We start from the raw sequence: 15,800 nt of genomic DNA, 5'->3' as shown, positions 1-15,800 counted from the left end.
CTCTACAAAAATGCAAAAATCAGCTGGGCGTGGTGGCGCACATCTGTAATCCCAGCCACTCCGGAGACTGAGGCAGAAGAATCACTTGAACCCGGGAGGTGGAGGTTGCAGTGAGCCGAGATTGCACCATTGCACTCCAGCCTCGGCAACAAAACGAGGCCCTGTCTCCAAAAAAAAAAGAACTATTCTGATGGAAGTGGCGGAAACCCAACTATCACTGACTGAAGTGTAAAATGGAATTTATCAGCTCACGTAACTGAGTCAACAGTGCTGGCTTCAGGCATGTCTGGACCCAGGTGTTCAATCTAAGTTCCCAGGAAACCCGCTTCATTCCCTGACAGGATTTCTCTGGCAACTCCAGACTTAACGTCTTTATAACTAAGCAACGCAACAGAGGGAAAGAGCCTCTCTCCCAAGGGCTGTAGCCAAGGTCCAGAGTTGAATCTCACTGTCTTGGCTTAGGTTCTAGGCCCATCATTAGGTTGGGAGAGGGAGGGCACCTGGCTTGGTAATCCTGCTAAGGATGCATGCAGTGGTAGTGTTGGAAGGGGAGTTGTTTATCAAAGGAAAATCCAGATACAGGGCTGTTGAGACTTATAGGTGATAAAAATCCTTCTCCTAGGGATATAGCTTCCAGCAAGTTCTCTAAGGGGTCCATGACAGCAAACCATTAAGAATTGAATTATGGCTGGGCACGGTGGCTCACACCTGTAATCCCAGCACTGAGGTGGGCAGATTGCTTGAGGCCAGAAACTTGAGACCAGCCTGGCCAAAATGGCGAAACCCCATCTCTATTAAAAATACAAAAAAGTACGTAGGCGTGGTGGTGTGCACCTGTAGACCCAGCTACTCAGGAGGCCGAGGCACAAGAATCGCTTGAACCCAGGAGGTGGAGGTTGCAGTGAGCTGAGATTTCACCACTGCACTCCAGCCTGGGAGACAGAACAAGACTCATCTCTTAAAAAAAAAAAAAAAAAGAACCAAATTATCACTGTTTGTTCTCCCTGAAGCAGCGACTAGGCCTTCCCAAGAGGGCCTGGGGGCTTCCTTCCCCATCAAATAGTTTCTTGGGGTTCCCATTTACTCCAGTGGTCTGCAGGTAGTCAGATTTCACTTTTTAAAAATATGTAATGGATAAAGAGGTCATTATTTATTAGAGTGAAAAATCGGAAACTACCCAACAACCATCACCAAAGGGATGGGTTGTGTAAATCATGTTATGTCCTTGGACTGAAATGCTCTGTGGCTGTTGTGTGCCTATGGTCCCAGCTACTGGGAAGGCTTAGGCAGGAGGATCGCTTGAGCCCTTGAGTTACAGGTTGCAGTAAGCTATGTTCACACCTATGAGTAGCCACTGCACTCCAGCCTGGGCGACACAGCAAAATTCCATCTCTAAATAATAATAATAATAGGCTGAGCACGGTGGCTCATGTCTGTAATCCCAGCACTTTGGGATGTCCAGGTGGGAGGATCGCTTGAGCCCCAGAGTTTAAGATCAGCCTGGGCAACATAGCAAGACCTTGTCTCTATAAAAAATTTTAAAAGCAGGACGCAGTGGCTCAGGCCTGTAATCCCAGCACTTTGGGAGGCTGAGGTGGCAGGACTGCTTGAGCTCTCGAGACCAGCCTGGGCAACATGGCAAAACCCTGTCTCTACAAAAAATACGAAAATTAGCCAGGTGTGGTGATGCATGCCTGTATTCCCAGATACTGGGGAGGCTGAGGTGGAAGGACGTCTTGAGCCCAGGAGGCAGAGGTTTCCGTGAGCCGAGATCACACCACTGCACTTCAGCCTGGGTGATAGAGCTAGACTCTGTCTCAAAAAAAAAAAAAGAAAATTAAAAAAATTATCTGGGTGTAGTAGTGTGTGCCTGTGGTCCCAGCTTCTTAGGAGGCTGAGATGGAAGGATTGTCTGAGCACAGGAGGTCGAGGCTGCAGTGAGCCGTGATCATGCCACCACACTCCAGCCTGGGAAACAGAGCAAGAACATGCTTCAAAAAAAAAAAAATATATATATATATATATAAAATAAATAATTATAATAATACTTTTTAAAGGAGATAGCTGTATGTGAGTTGATTATAAAAAGATCTCATGATAACTGGGAAGCCCATATGAGGATGTTCATTAGTAAAATAAATGACCATCAGCAAGGCACTGGGTAAATTAGCTATGCTAGATCCATCCTCTGCAATACCACATAGCGGTAAAAAAAAAAAAAAAAAAAAAAAAAAAAAACTCTGTTTTAACATGGAAAACGTGCTAAGAAATACAGAGTAGGAAAAATGGAAAACTATATGCAGTACTTTTTTTTTTTTTTTGAGATGGAGTTTCGCTCTTTTGCCCAGGCTAGAGTGAAGTGGTGCAATCTTGGCTCACTGCAACCTCCGCCCCCTGGGTTCAAGGGATTCTCTTGCCTCAGGCTCCAAGTAGCTAAGAACATAGGCACCCGCCACCATGCCCAGCTAATTTTTGTATTTTTACTAGAGACAGGCCTTCGCCATGTTGGCCAGGCTGGTCTAGAACTCCCGACCTCAGGTGATCCACTCACCTCAGTCTCCCAAAATGCTAGGATTACAGGTGCGAGCCACCACACCTGGCCCATATAGTACTCTTATTCCTGCAGGGTTGATCAAACGGAGCTTTAGTCTTTTTCTTCCTTAAAAAAATGAGTTAATGTTTTTATAATAATGTTTAGAAGAATGGAGGAAAAACTTTGTTGTTTTGCAGAACACTTTTTTTTTTTTTGACGGAGTCTCGCTCTGTTGACCAGGCTGGAGTGCAGTGGTACAATCCTGGCTCACTGCAACCTCCGCCTCCTGGGCTCAAGCAATCCTCCCCTCTCAGCCTCCTGAGTAGCCGGGACTACAGGCACGCACCACCACGCCCTGCTAATTTTTTTTTTTTGGAGACGGATTGTCATTCTGTCGCCCAGGCTGGAGTGCAGTGGCACGATCTTGGCTCACTGCAAGCTCCGCCTCCCATGTTCACGCCATTCTCCTGCCTCAGCCTCCCGTGTAGCTGGGACTACAGGTGCCCGCCACCACACACGGGTAATTTTTTGTATTTTTAGTAGAGACGGGGTTTCACCATGTTAGCCAGGATGGTCTCGATTTCCTGACCTCGTGATCCGCCCGTCTCAGCCTCCCAAAGTGCTGGGATTACAGGTGGGAGCCACCTCGCCCGGCTTGTATTTTTTATAAAAATACAAAAACCGCTCTCCACCCGGTAGAATACTTCTTTATTATAGCAATATATAAAACAAATATAACTTTAAGCCCGGTGTGGTGGCTCACACCTGTAATCTCAACACTTTGGAAGGCCAAAACAGGTGGATCACCTGAGGTCAGGAGTTTAAGACCAGCCTGGGCAACATGGTGAAACCCCGTCTCTACTAAAAATACAAAAAATTAGCCAGGCACGGTGGCGGGTGCCTGAAATCCCAGCTACTCAGGAGACTGAGGCACGAGAATCGCTGGAACCTGGGAGGGGAGGTCGCAGTGAGCTGAGATCATGCCACTGTACTCCAACTTGGGTGACAAAGTGAGACTCCATCTCAAAAACAAATATATATATATATAAATTTATATTATATATAAACTTTAAATATTCATAACGACACTATACGCTATGATTGATGATGTTATTCCACTCTCTCAAATTTGAGAGAATAGCTTGTAGAATTCTTGAAATTCACCAACCTTCTTCATAAAGACATGGGATTGAAATGCATGTGCATGCTTTTGTTAAAAGCATACCAATTTCATTCTCCTCAGTTTTGCTCATAATCTTGGTATTTTCATACACCCTCAGTGAGTTAACCAAACTCAAGGCCTTTTATTACGGAAAGGGCTAGCACAGTTGTGGTGATGCCCTTAAAAGTTAATATCCTTAAAAGTTAATAACTAATAAGTCAACAACAGATTTTTGACCTAGTTCCCTTTTCTTTTAGAGCAAAAAGAACTTTCACCTGAGCATCTAGCCCAACCCCTAAAGACTGAAAATACCCTTCAAACTCCTTTAAAAGCACCCTACACAGTGGCTCACGCTTGTGATCCCAGCACTTTGGGAGGCTGAGACGGGTGGATCACGAGGTCAGGAGATCGAGATTCATCCTGGCTAACACGGTGAAACCCCGTCTCTACTAAAAATACAAAAAATTAGGTGGGCATAGTGGCATGTGGTGTAGTCCCAGCTACTCGGGAGGCTGAGGCAGGAGAATCGCTTGAACCCGGGAGGTGGAGTTGAGTTGAACCCAGTGAGCCGAGATCACGCCACTGCACTCCAGCCTGGGTGACAGAGAGAGACTCCATCTGAAAAACAATAAAAAAAAAAAAAAAAAAGCGCACCCTACATAGTCATTTTCATTGTAATAGAGGCAGATTGTACTCTTCCACCTGAAAGTCTTCCGCTTGAAATCATCACTTGTCTCAACTTTCTGAAGGATTTTGAGCTTTGGGAAAGGTCTTGGTTCTCTCTGAAGCTGAATTTTCAGTTTTGCAATGTGACTCAGGTAAATATAGGCATCTCCCAAACTATGTGCAAAGTCACCGGGCTTTAGGTCTGTGATGTGCATGATCACATAAGTGAGCAGGGTGTAGCTGGCGATGTTGAAGGTGTACCCTGGCCCCTGTCTCCTGACCTCTGGTGCAGCTGGCAGGACAGCTCACCGTTCACCACGAAGAACTGGTGGGGGGAGGCCATGCACGGTGGCTCACGCCTGTAATCCCAGCACTTTGGGAGGCTGAGGTGGGCAGATCATTTGAGGTCAGGAGTTCAAGACAAGCCTGGCCAACATGGTGAAACCCCATCTCTACTAAAAATACAAACATTAGCTGGGCATGGTGGTGGGCACCTGTAATCCCAGCTACTTGGGAGACTGAGGCAGGAGAATTGCTTGCACCTGGGAGGAGGTGGCAGTGAGCCAAGATTGAGCCATTGCATTCCAGCCTGGGCGACAAGAGTGAAACTCCATCTCAAAAAAAAAAAAAAAAAAAACAGAACTGGCAGAGGGGCATTGCGTGGAAGCAGTGTCATCAGAGGAAGATTTTTGGATTCCAAGCACAGATGATGATTTGTCTATGGTCAGTACTGGTTTGTTCTTTTCCTTTCTTTCTTTCTTTCCTTTTTTTTTTTTTAAGACAGAGTCTCGCTGTCACCCAGGCTGGAGTGCAGTGGCGTGATTTTGTTTTGGCTCACTGCAACCTCCACCTCCCAGGTTCAAGTGATTCTCCTGCCTCAGCCTCCCAAATAGCTGGGATTTACAGGTGCCCCCCAACATGCCTGGCTTTTTTTTTTTTTTTTTTCTGAGGCAGAGTCTCACACTTGTTGCCCAGGCTGGAGTGCAATGGCGAGATCTTGACTCACCGCAACGTCTGTCTGCCAAGTTCAAGTGATTCTCCTGCCTCAGCCTCCCGAGTAGCTGGGATTACAAGCATGCGCCACCATACCCGGCTAATTTTGTATTTTTAGTATAGACAGGGTTTCTCCATGTTGGTCAGGCTGGTCTTGAACTCCTGACCTCAGGGGATCCACCCTCCTCGGCCTCTCAAAGTGCTGGGATTACAGGCATGAGCCACCACACCCAGCCCCTGGCTAATTTTTGTATTTTTAGTAGAGATAAGGTTTCGCCGTGTTGGCCAGGCTGGTCTCAAACTCCTGAACTCAAGTGATCCACCCGCGTTGGCCTCCCAGAGTGCTGGGATTATGCCTTCTGTTGATGATGTCAGTCACTTTTTGCGACTGGTCAACTCCTTGATCTGAATAATCTGAATCCATATCTTCGTATTCTGCCCAAAATGCCTCCACTGGAAGCCATAAACTGGGCCCAAGTCCCCTTCTTCTCAATGGAGAATCCCAAGTTGTCCAAAAAGGGCTCCACTGCCTCATCTCACATTTTCACTCCCTTGGAAGACAGTTCTTTAGTATGTGCGGATCCCTTGATAAATGACAGCAACTCCTCCAAAACACTGTGGTTGTCAGCAGAGGAAACTCACTTCTCAGGCTGCAGTGGGACTGCCTGCCTGCCTGCCGAAAACGAAAACAGCAGCAGCAGGGAGCGGGTGCCCTGGGGGCATCCTTCCTGCAGCTGCAGCAGAAGATGTGCTCCACCTGCCTCAGGTACTGCAGGTCCCCGTGGGGCGGACGGGGCTCAGCATCCTGCTCCTGCGCGGCAGGACAGAGGCAGTGAGGAGACAGGGTTAGAGACTGGGTTTCACCATGTTGGCCAGGCTGGTCTTGAACTCCTGACCTCCTGATCTGCCCGCCTCAGCCTACCAAAGTGCTGAGATTACAGCCACCATGCCGTGAGCCACCACACCCGGCCCCAAATTCGTAAACTTTCTTAAAACACTATGAGATTTTTTGCAATTTGTTTTAGCTCATCCACTGTAGTTAGTGTATTTTATGTGTGGCTGAAGACAATTCTTCTTCTAATGTGGCTCAGGGAAGCCAAAAGATTGGACATCCCCTTTGGGAGGCCGAGGCGGGTGGATCACGAGGTCAGGAGTTCAAGACCATCCTGGCTAACATGGTGAAATCCTGTCTCTACTAAAAATACAAAAAAAAATTAGCCAGGCATGTTGGCGGGCGCCTGTAGTCCCAGCTACTCAGGAGGCTGAGGCAGGAGAATGGTGTGAGCTTGGGAGGCAGAACTTGCAGTGAGCTGAGATGGCACCACTGCACTCCAGCCTTGGTGACAGAGCAAGACTCCATCTCAACAACAACAAAAAAGATTGGACATCCCTGCTTTACAACTTGGCTTCTTCACCTAATCATAGATTGTGGTTATCTTTCCAACTCAGTGAATATGAATCGACTAAATTACTTTTTTATTTTTTTGAGATGGAGCTTCGCTTTTGTCACCCAGGCTGGAGTGCAATGGCACAATCTTGGTTCACTGCAACCTCTGCCTCCCAGGTTCAAGCAATTCTCCTTCCTCAGCCTCCTGAGTAGCTGGGATTACAGGTGCCCACCACCACGCCCAGCTAATTTTTGTATTTTTAGTAGAGACGGAGTTTCACCATGTTGGCCAGACTGGTCTTGAACTCCTGACCTCAGGTGATCCACCCGCTTTGGCTTCCCAAAGTGCTGGGATTATAGGCGTGAGCCACCGCTCCTGGTCCAGTTTTTTGTTTTGTTTTGTTTTTAACTATTGCAATATATTCCAGAGTATAAATGTGTTACAGATCATCGTGATCTCTTTGTTTTGTTGTTGTTGTTTTGTTTTGTTTTGTTTTTTCCTGCTAGTGTACCAGTTCTATCGCAACCTCTCTCATTAGGTATTTTCATTTTTAGTGTCTACAAGTTTAGCATTTGAAATAGATAACTTTTTTTTTTTTTTTTTTTTTGAGACAGAGTCTGGCTCTGTTGCCCAGGCTGGAGTGCAGTGGCACCATCTCAGCTCACTGCAAGCTCCGCCTCCTGGGTTCACGCCATTCTCCTGCCTCAGCCTCCAGAGTAGCTGGGACTACAGGCACCCACTGCCACTATGCCAGGCTAATTTTTTGTATTTTTAGTAGAGACGGGGTTTCACCGTGTTAGCCAGGATGGTCTCAATCTCCTGACCTCGTTATCCTCCCGCCTCAGCCTCTCAAAGTGCTGGGATTACAGGCATGAGCCACTGCACCCGGCCTTATGATCTGTTTGTTGTTCAGTTAATAAGGCAAGAAGGAAAACGTTGTGCTAAAGTGGTCTCATTTTTACAAAAATTTTATCTACATATTTCCCATTAAGAACTCCTTTGTTTTATTTTAGTTTAGTTTAGTTTTTTTGAGACAGGATGTCCTGTCACCCAGGCTGGGGTGCAGTGCCATGATCTCAGCTCACTGCAGCCTTGACCTCCTGGGCTCAGGCAGTCCTCCTACCTCAGCCTCATGAGGAGCTGGGACCACAGGCATCCGCCACCACATCCAGCTAAATTTTTTTTAAATTTTTTGTACACATGAGGTCTGTGTTGCCCAGGCTCGTCTTAAACTCCTCGGCTCAAGCGATCTTTCCACCTCAGGCTCCCAAGCCTGGCCCATCTATTACTTTCTTCTCTTTTCTTTTCTCTTCTCTTCTCTTTCTTTTTTCTTTTTTTGAGACAGGGTCTCACTCTGTGGCCCAGACTGGAGTGCAGTGGTGCGATCTCGGCTCACCACCGCAACCTCCATCCCACAAGGCTCAAGTGATTCTCCTGCCTCAGCCTCCGGAGTAGCTGGGATTACAGGCGCATACCACTATAGCCTGGCTAATTTTTGTATTTCTAGTAGAGACAGGGTTTCGCCATGTTGGCCAGGCTGGTCTTGAACACCTAACCTCAAATGATCCACCTGCCTTGGCCTCCCAAAGTGCTGGGATTACAGGCGTGAGCCACGACACCCAGCCCTATTACTTTTCAATAACAAAAATTAATAAAGGGATTTCTAAAATACTGAAAAGTATATGGCTTTACTTTTCAAACTAGAATTTTTGTATTTTTAAATTTTAATTTTGTTTGTTTGTTTGTTTGTTTGTTTTGAGACGGATCCTCGTTCTGTTGCCCAGGCTGGAGTGCAATGGGGCGATCTCAGCTCACTGCAAACTCCGCCACCCAGGTTCAAGTGATTCTCCCGCCTCAGCCTCCTGAGTAGCTGGGATTACAGGCACCCGCCATCATGCCCGACTAATTTTTGTATTTTTGTAGAGGCGGGGTTTCACCATGTTGGCCAGACTGGTCTTGAACTCCTGACCTCAGGTGGTCTGCCCTCCCTGGACTCCCAAAGTGCTGAGATTTCAGGAGTGAGCCACTGCACCTGGCCTCAAACCAGAATTTTTAAAATGCCACTTATATGGGATATACACACTGGATTTTCCCACACAAGAGCCCCTCCAGGTTGACTTCCCTAACTGGCTTTTCAGCAGGCCCTGGAAAGCTTCTCGCCCCACCCTGGGCACATATTAGAACAGCTTGTAAACATGTCAAGGAAACGGGGGATTCCATCCTCATCTGCTCATAAAGTCAGGTGTCCTCAGCCAGGCGCGGTGGCTCAAGCCTGTAATCTCAGCACTTTGGGAGGTTGAGGTAGGCGGATCACTTGAGGTCAGGAGTTTGAGACCAGCCTGGCCAACATGGTGAAACCCCATTTCTACTAAAAAATACAAAAATTAGCCAGGAGTGGTGGCGGGTGCCTGTAATCCCCGCTACCCGGGAGGCTGACGCAGGAGAATCACTTGAACCCGGGAGGCAGAGGCTGCAGTGAGCCAAGATCGCGCCATTGCACTCTAGCCTGGGCCACAGAACGAGACTCTTTCTCAAAAAAAAAAAAAAAAAAGTCAGATGTCCTCACCAGCAAGTTGATGGTGACTTAGTTGATGGTGATTGGGATTCTCTGAGAGAAGCAGAGACAGCACTGACTTCTCAAATAGCCCACCACACTGAGCCTCAATGTGCCCCTCTATAAAATGAGAGTTGTAACAGTCCCTATCTCATAGCATAGGGCCCTGTTCTTTTTTCTTTCTTTCTTTCTTTGTTTTTTTGAGACAGTGTCTCACTCTGTTGCCCAGGCTAGAGTGCAGTGGTGCAATCACAGCTTACTGCAGCCTCAACCTCCCAAACTCAAGTGATCCTCCTGCCTTAGCCTCCCAAGTAGCTGAAACCATAGGCATGTGGAACCACACCTGGCTATTTTTTTATTATTATTATTTGTAGAAGCAACAGGGTCTCACTACCTTGCCCCAGATGGTCTTGAACTCCTGGCCTCAAACGATCTTTCTGCCTCGGCCTCCCAAAGCACTGGGATTGTAGGCATGCACCACCACACCCAGCCTCCTATTCTAAGAGCTCAGGAAACGGTGGACTGGTGGGCTGTCTAATTACGAATCAGGGATATTCTTGATCCTGTATAATCAGAACCAAATGCAGAAATAAACTTCCTGCTGAGGCTGCAATCGTCTCTAGTGAGCCTCAATGTCAAGTGTTTGGGGTACTACCCATCCTCAACACTCACCAAAGGGACCCTCATATATGCATTTATAAAAATAAAGGCCGGGCGCGGTGGCTCATGCCTGTAATCCCAGCACTTTGGGAGGCCAAGGTGGGCAGATCACTTGAGGTCAGGAGTTCAAGACCAGTCTGGCCAACATGGTGAAACCCCATCTCTATCAAAAATATTTAAAAATTAGGCCGGGCGCGGTGGCTCATGCCTGTAATCCCAGCACTTTGGGAGGCTGAGGTGGGCGGATCACGAGATCAGGAGATTGAGACCATCTTGGCTAACACAGTGAAACCCCATCTCTACTAAAAATACAAAAAAAAAAAAAAAAAAAAAAACAAAATTAGCTGGGTGTGGTGGCAGGTGCCTGTATGTAGTCCTAGCTACTCAGGAGGCTGAGGTGAGAGAACGGCGTGAACCCGGGAGGCGGAGCTTGCAGTGAGCGGAGATCGCGCCACCGCACTCCAGCCTGGGTGGCAGAGCAAGACTCCGTCTCAAAAAAATAAATAAATAAAATTAAAAAAATTAGCTGGGTGTGGTGGCGGGCACCTGTAGTCCCAGCTACTCGGGAGGCTAAGGCAGGAGAATTGCTCGAACCCAAGAGGTGGAGGTTGCAGTGATCCAAGATCACACCACTGCACTCCAGCCTGGGTGACAGAGCAAGACTCCATCTCAAAAAAAAAAAAAAAGAAAGAAAAAGTCACACTTGAAAATGCTTGGTGTGGCCGGCCATGGTGGCTCATGCCTGTAATTCCAGCACTTTGGGAGGCCGAGGCGGGTGGATCATGAGGTCAGGAGTTCGAGACCAGCCTAACCAACATGGTGAAACCCCGTCTCTACTAAAAATACAAAAATTAGCCAGGCATGGTGGTGTGCGCCTGTAATCTCAGCTACTTGGGAGGCTGAGGCGGGAGCATTGCTTGAACCCAGGAGGCGGAGGTTGTGGTGAGCTGAGATCGTGCCATTGCACTCCAGCCTGGGCAATAAGAGTGAAACTCTGTGTCAAAAAGAAAAAAAGAAAAGAAAATGCTTGGTCCTTTTACTGTGAGATGATGAGCTCATGAACTCAGCATATGTCAGCGTGAATATGATGCTTCTGGCTGAGGATCTTTAAAGAATGTTTGTGGAGGCCGGGTGCAGTGGCTCATGCCTCTAATCCCAGCACTTTGGGCAGCCCAGGCGGGTGGATCACGAGGTCAGGAGTTCAAAACCAGCCTGGCCAATATGGTGAAACCCCGTCTCTACTAAAAATACAAAAATTAGCTGGGTGTGGTAGCGTGTGCCTGTAGTCCTAGCTGCGCAGGAGGCTGAGGCAGGAGAATCCCTTGAACCCAGGAGGCAGAGGTTGCAGTGAGCCAAGATCGTGCCACTGCACTCCAGCCTGGGCGACAGAGCAAGACTACTTCTCAAAAACAAAACAAAGAATGTTTGTGGAGTTGATGCCAATTGATATGCATAAAATCAGTTTTTTCCTTTATTACTATTATTTATTTTTTGAGACAGAGCCTTGCACTGTTGCCCAGACTGGAGTGCAGTAGTGCCATCTCGGCTCACTGCAACCTCCACCTCCCGGATTCAAGTGATTCTCCTGCCTCAGCCTCCCAAGTAGTTGGGATTACAGGCACCTGCCACCCCGCCCAGCTAATTTTTTGTATTTTTAGTAGAGATGGGGTTTCACTATGTTGGTCAAGCTGGTCTCAAACTCCTGACCTCATGATCCACCCACCTTGTTCTCTGGGATTAAAGGCATGAGCCACCACACCCAGCCTATTATATATTTTTTTAAGACAGGGTCCCATTCTGTCACTCAGGCTGGGGTGCAGTGGCAGGATCATGGCTCACTGCAGCCTCAACCTCCCAGACTCAAGCGATCCTCCTGCCTCAGCCTCTCAAGTAGCTGGGACTACAGGTGCATACCACTATAACTGGCTAATTTTTACATTTTTTGTAGAGATGGAATCTTGCTGTACTGCCCAGGCTGATCTCAAACTCTAGGCTTAAGTGATTCTCCTACCTCCACTTCTCAAAGTGCTGGGATTATAGGCATGAGCCATTGTGCCCAGCTAGTTTTTTCCTTTAAAAACCACACTGCTGACCAGGCACAGTGGCTCACGCCTGTAATCCCAGCACTCTGGGAGGCCAAGGCAGGAGGATTACTTGAGGTCAGGAGTTCGACACCAGCCTGGCCAACATGGTGAAACCCCGTCTATACTAAAAGTACAAAAAAAGTAGCCAGGTGTAGTGGTGCACACCTGTAATCCCAACTACCCAGGAGCTGAGGCACGAAAATCCCTTGAACCGAGGAGGTGGAGGTTGCAGTGAGCTGAAATCACGCCAGTGCACTCCAGCCTGGCCGACAGAGAGAGACTCTGTCTAAAAAAAAAAAAAAAAAACTGCAAAAGAATTTAATGGCATGAAAAAAATACTTGGGAAATTGTGACATGAGAAAAACAGATCACAATATAGCATGCCAAGTATGATTCCTTCTCTGATAAAAATATAAATATGTGCATGTTTGCATTTTTTTAAAGAAAGTCTTCCAAAGGTTATTGAGGAAGAGGACACATCTGCAGGAGATTTTTATTTCATTCCTTGGGCATTTTGGTATTTTCCAAATACTTCTGATGATTATTGCCTTTGTCCTCTAACAAAAAATCAAGAAATATATCTTAGTTAAAGTGTCACTGCTCTGCTAGACAGAAAATGTACATTGAGAAGAGAATTATCCTACTAAACATTTTCAAACTTTATCTGAGCAATTAATGTGTCCGGAATTGGTGGGTTCTTGGTCTCACTGACTTCAAGAATGCAGCTGTGGACCCTCATGGTGAGTGTTACAGCTCTTAAGGTGGCGCGTCTGGAGTTTGTTCCTTCTGATATTCGAATGTGTTGGGAGTTTCTTCCTTCTGGTGGGTTCGTGGTCTCGCTGGGTCAGACAGGAGAGAAGCTGCAGACCTTCGCGGTGAGTGTTACAGCTCATAAAGGCAGTGTGGACCCAAAGAGTGAGCAGCAGCAGGATTTATTGCAAAGAGCGAAAGAACAAAGCCTCCAAGGCGCACAAGGGGACCCGAGCGGGTTGCCATTTCTGGCTCCGGCAGCCTGCTTTTATTCTCTTATCTGGCCCCACCCACATCCTGCTGATTGGTCCATTTTACAGAGAGCCGAGTGGTCTGTTTTGACAGGGTGCTGACTGGTGCATTTACAATCCCTGAGCTAGACACAAATGTTCTCCACGTCCCCACTAGATCAGCTAGATACAGAGTGTCCACACAAAGATTCTCCAAGTCCCCACCAGAGTAGCTAGATACAGAGTGTCGATTAGTGCATTCACAAACCCCGAGCTAGACACAGGGTGCTGATTGGTGTGTTTACAAACCTTGAGCTAGATACAGATTGGTGTATTTACAATCCCTGAGCTAGACATAAAGGTTCTCCATGTCCCCACGAGCCCAGCTGGCTTCACCCAGTGGATCCCGCACCGGCGCTGCAGGTGGAGCTGCCTGCCAGTCCCGCGCCTTGCGCCCGCACTCCTCAGCCCTTGGGTGGTCGATGGGACTGGGTGCCGTGGAGTAGGGGGCGGCGCTGGTCGGGGAGGCTCAGGCCGTACAGGAGCCCACGGAGACGGGGCAGAGGCTCAGGCATGGCGGGCTGCAGGTCCCGAGCCCTGCCCCGCGGGAAGGCAGCTAAGGCCTGGCGAGAAATTGAGCACAGCAGCTGCTGGCCCAGGTGCTAAGCCCCTCACTGCCCGGGGCCAGCGGGGCCGGCCGGCTGCTCCGAGCGCGGAGTCCGCCGAGCCCACGCCCACCCGGAACTCGCGCTGGCCCGCAAGCACCGCGCACAGCCCTGGTTCCCGCCCGCGCCTCTCCCTCCACACCTCCCCGCAAGCTGAGGGAGCCGGCTCCGGCCTTGGCCAGCCCAGAAAGGGGCTCCCACAGTGCAGCGGGGGGCTGAAGGGCTCCTCAAGTGCTGCCAAAGTGGGAGCCCAGGCAGAGGAGGTGCCGAGAGCGACTGAGGGCTGTGAGGACTGCCAGCACGCTGTCACCTCTCATTAAGACAGGTCAGGGCTGGGCACAGTGGTTCACACCTGTAATCCCGGCATTTTTTTTTTTTTTTTTTTTTTTTGAGACGGAGTCTCGCTCTGTCGCCCAGGCTGGAGTGCAGTGGCGCGATCTCGGCTCACTGCAAGCTCCGCCTCCCGGGTTCGCGCCATTCTCCTGCCTCAGCCTCTCCGAGTAGCTGGGACTACAGGCGCCCGCCACCACGCCCGGCTAGTTTTTTTTTTTTTTTTTTTTTTTTGTATTGTTAGTAGAGACGGGGTTTCACCGTGGTCTCGATCTCCTGACCTCGTGATCCGCCCGCCTCGGCCTCCCAAAGTGCTGGGATTACAAGCGTGAGCCACCGCGCCCGGCCAATCCCGGCATTTTGGGAGCTGAGGCAGGAGGATTGCTTGAGGCCAGGAGTTCCAGACCAGCCTGGCCAACATAGTGAGACCTCATCTCTCCAAAAAATTTAAAAATTAGCTGGGCACAGTGGTGCGCACTTGTAGTACCCGCTACTCGGGAGGCTGAGGTGGGAAGATCGCTTGAACCCAGGAGGTAGGGGCTGTAGTGAGCTGTGATGGTGCCACTGCATTCCAGCCTGGGCAATAGCAAGACCCCGTCTCAATAATAATAATAATAGGCCAGGACTTGCCAGATGGGGGGCCGGGGTTTGACCTGACCTCTGACCTCTGGGCAGTCAGGTAGGCAGGCCGCCATCTCTGACCCACATCTGCCACTTGGCTTTCGGGCTCCATCCGACCATATGCCTGCAGAGTGTGGCTCAGTCAGACCGGCAGCAGTGTGGCCTCACCCAGGCGGGCCTGCCTGCAGGACAGGTTTGTCCGCCCCAGCCCCCAAATTCAGAGGCCGGCTCCTGTGGGTAAGAGGGGAGCAAAGAGGTCAGGGCTAGGTCAGGGCCCGGACCCCTTGAGGGACAGGCAGCCATTTGGTGGCTGTTCCCCCCACACCTCAGGTGACTGCATCCCTCCTCGGCCTCTAACCCTCCACGGCTCTCCAGGGCCCTCCTCACCTTGGGCTGAGAGGCCCTTGTGGCTTGGCCCCTTGCCACCTCTCCAGGTATCTCTCTCTCTCTCTCTTGCTCCACTGAGCCAAGCTCTCTCTGTCACCATCTGAGATCACAGAATGGAAATAAGAAACTGTGTTATATAGCAGTCAAGCCAGGCACATGCCTCTGACTACATCCACTTTTGCTTACACTCCTTCCATGAGGGCAAGTTCATTCTTTTTTTTTTTTTTTAAACTAAAATGTAAAAACGCACATCCCTGCCCTTTCCTCAGGTGTCCCACACCCACCGATTCCTCCTCTCTGGTCACCGCGTCCTTGGCTGGCGTTAGAAAAATGGCTACAAGCTTCCTGGGAATCAGATAATAAATCTTACATGAACTCTTCCCAGATTTAAAAGAGCTAAATAAATAAATAAATAAATAAAGCTTACCTTCTAGAGGAGAAAATAGATAAAACCAATAAGAAAAACACGTCAGAGGCTAATAAGTGCTAAGGGGAAAAATAAAATAATGAAAGACAAAACAAAAACCTAGCCAGGGCAGGGTGCGGTGGCTCATGCCTGTAATCCCAGCACTTTAGGAGGCCAAGGTGGGAGGAACTCTTGAGGAGTTCGGGACCAGCCTAGGCTACATAGTGAGACCCTGTCTCTACAAAACAACAAAAAAATTTTAAAAAATCGCTGGCCATGGTGGCAAGCACCTGCATCACAGCTGCTCAGGAAGCTGAGGCAGGAGGATCACTTGAGTGTGGGAGGTCGTCGCTGAAGTGAGCCAAGATCGC

General features: G+C 48.8%; 1 pseudogene; it reads right to left on the bottom strand.

Annotated features, from left to right (window-relative positions):
* Window positions 1-2,614: 2,614 nt before the first annotated feature.
* Window positions 2,615-10,686, bottom strand: LOC115837025 (annotated as a pseudogene).
* Window positions 10,687-15,800: the final 5,114 nt, after the last annotated feature.

This window comes from Nomascus leucogenys, chromosome 10 (assembly GCF_006542625.1).
Source record: "Nomascus leucogenys isolate Asia chromosome 10, Asia_NLE_v1, whole genome shotgun sequence".
Lineage (NCBI taxonomy): Eukaryota > Metazoa > Chordata > Mammalia > Primates > Hylobatidae > Nomascus > Nomascus leucogenys.
Note: the sequence above shows the minus strand (reverse complement) of the source record. Positions and strands in the feature narration are given on the sequence as shown.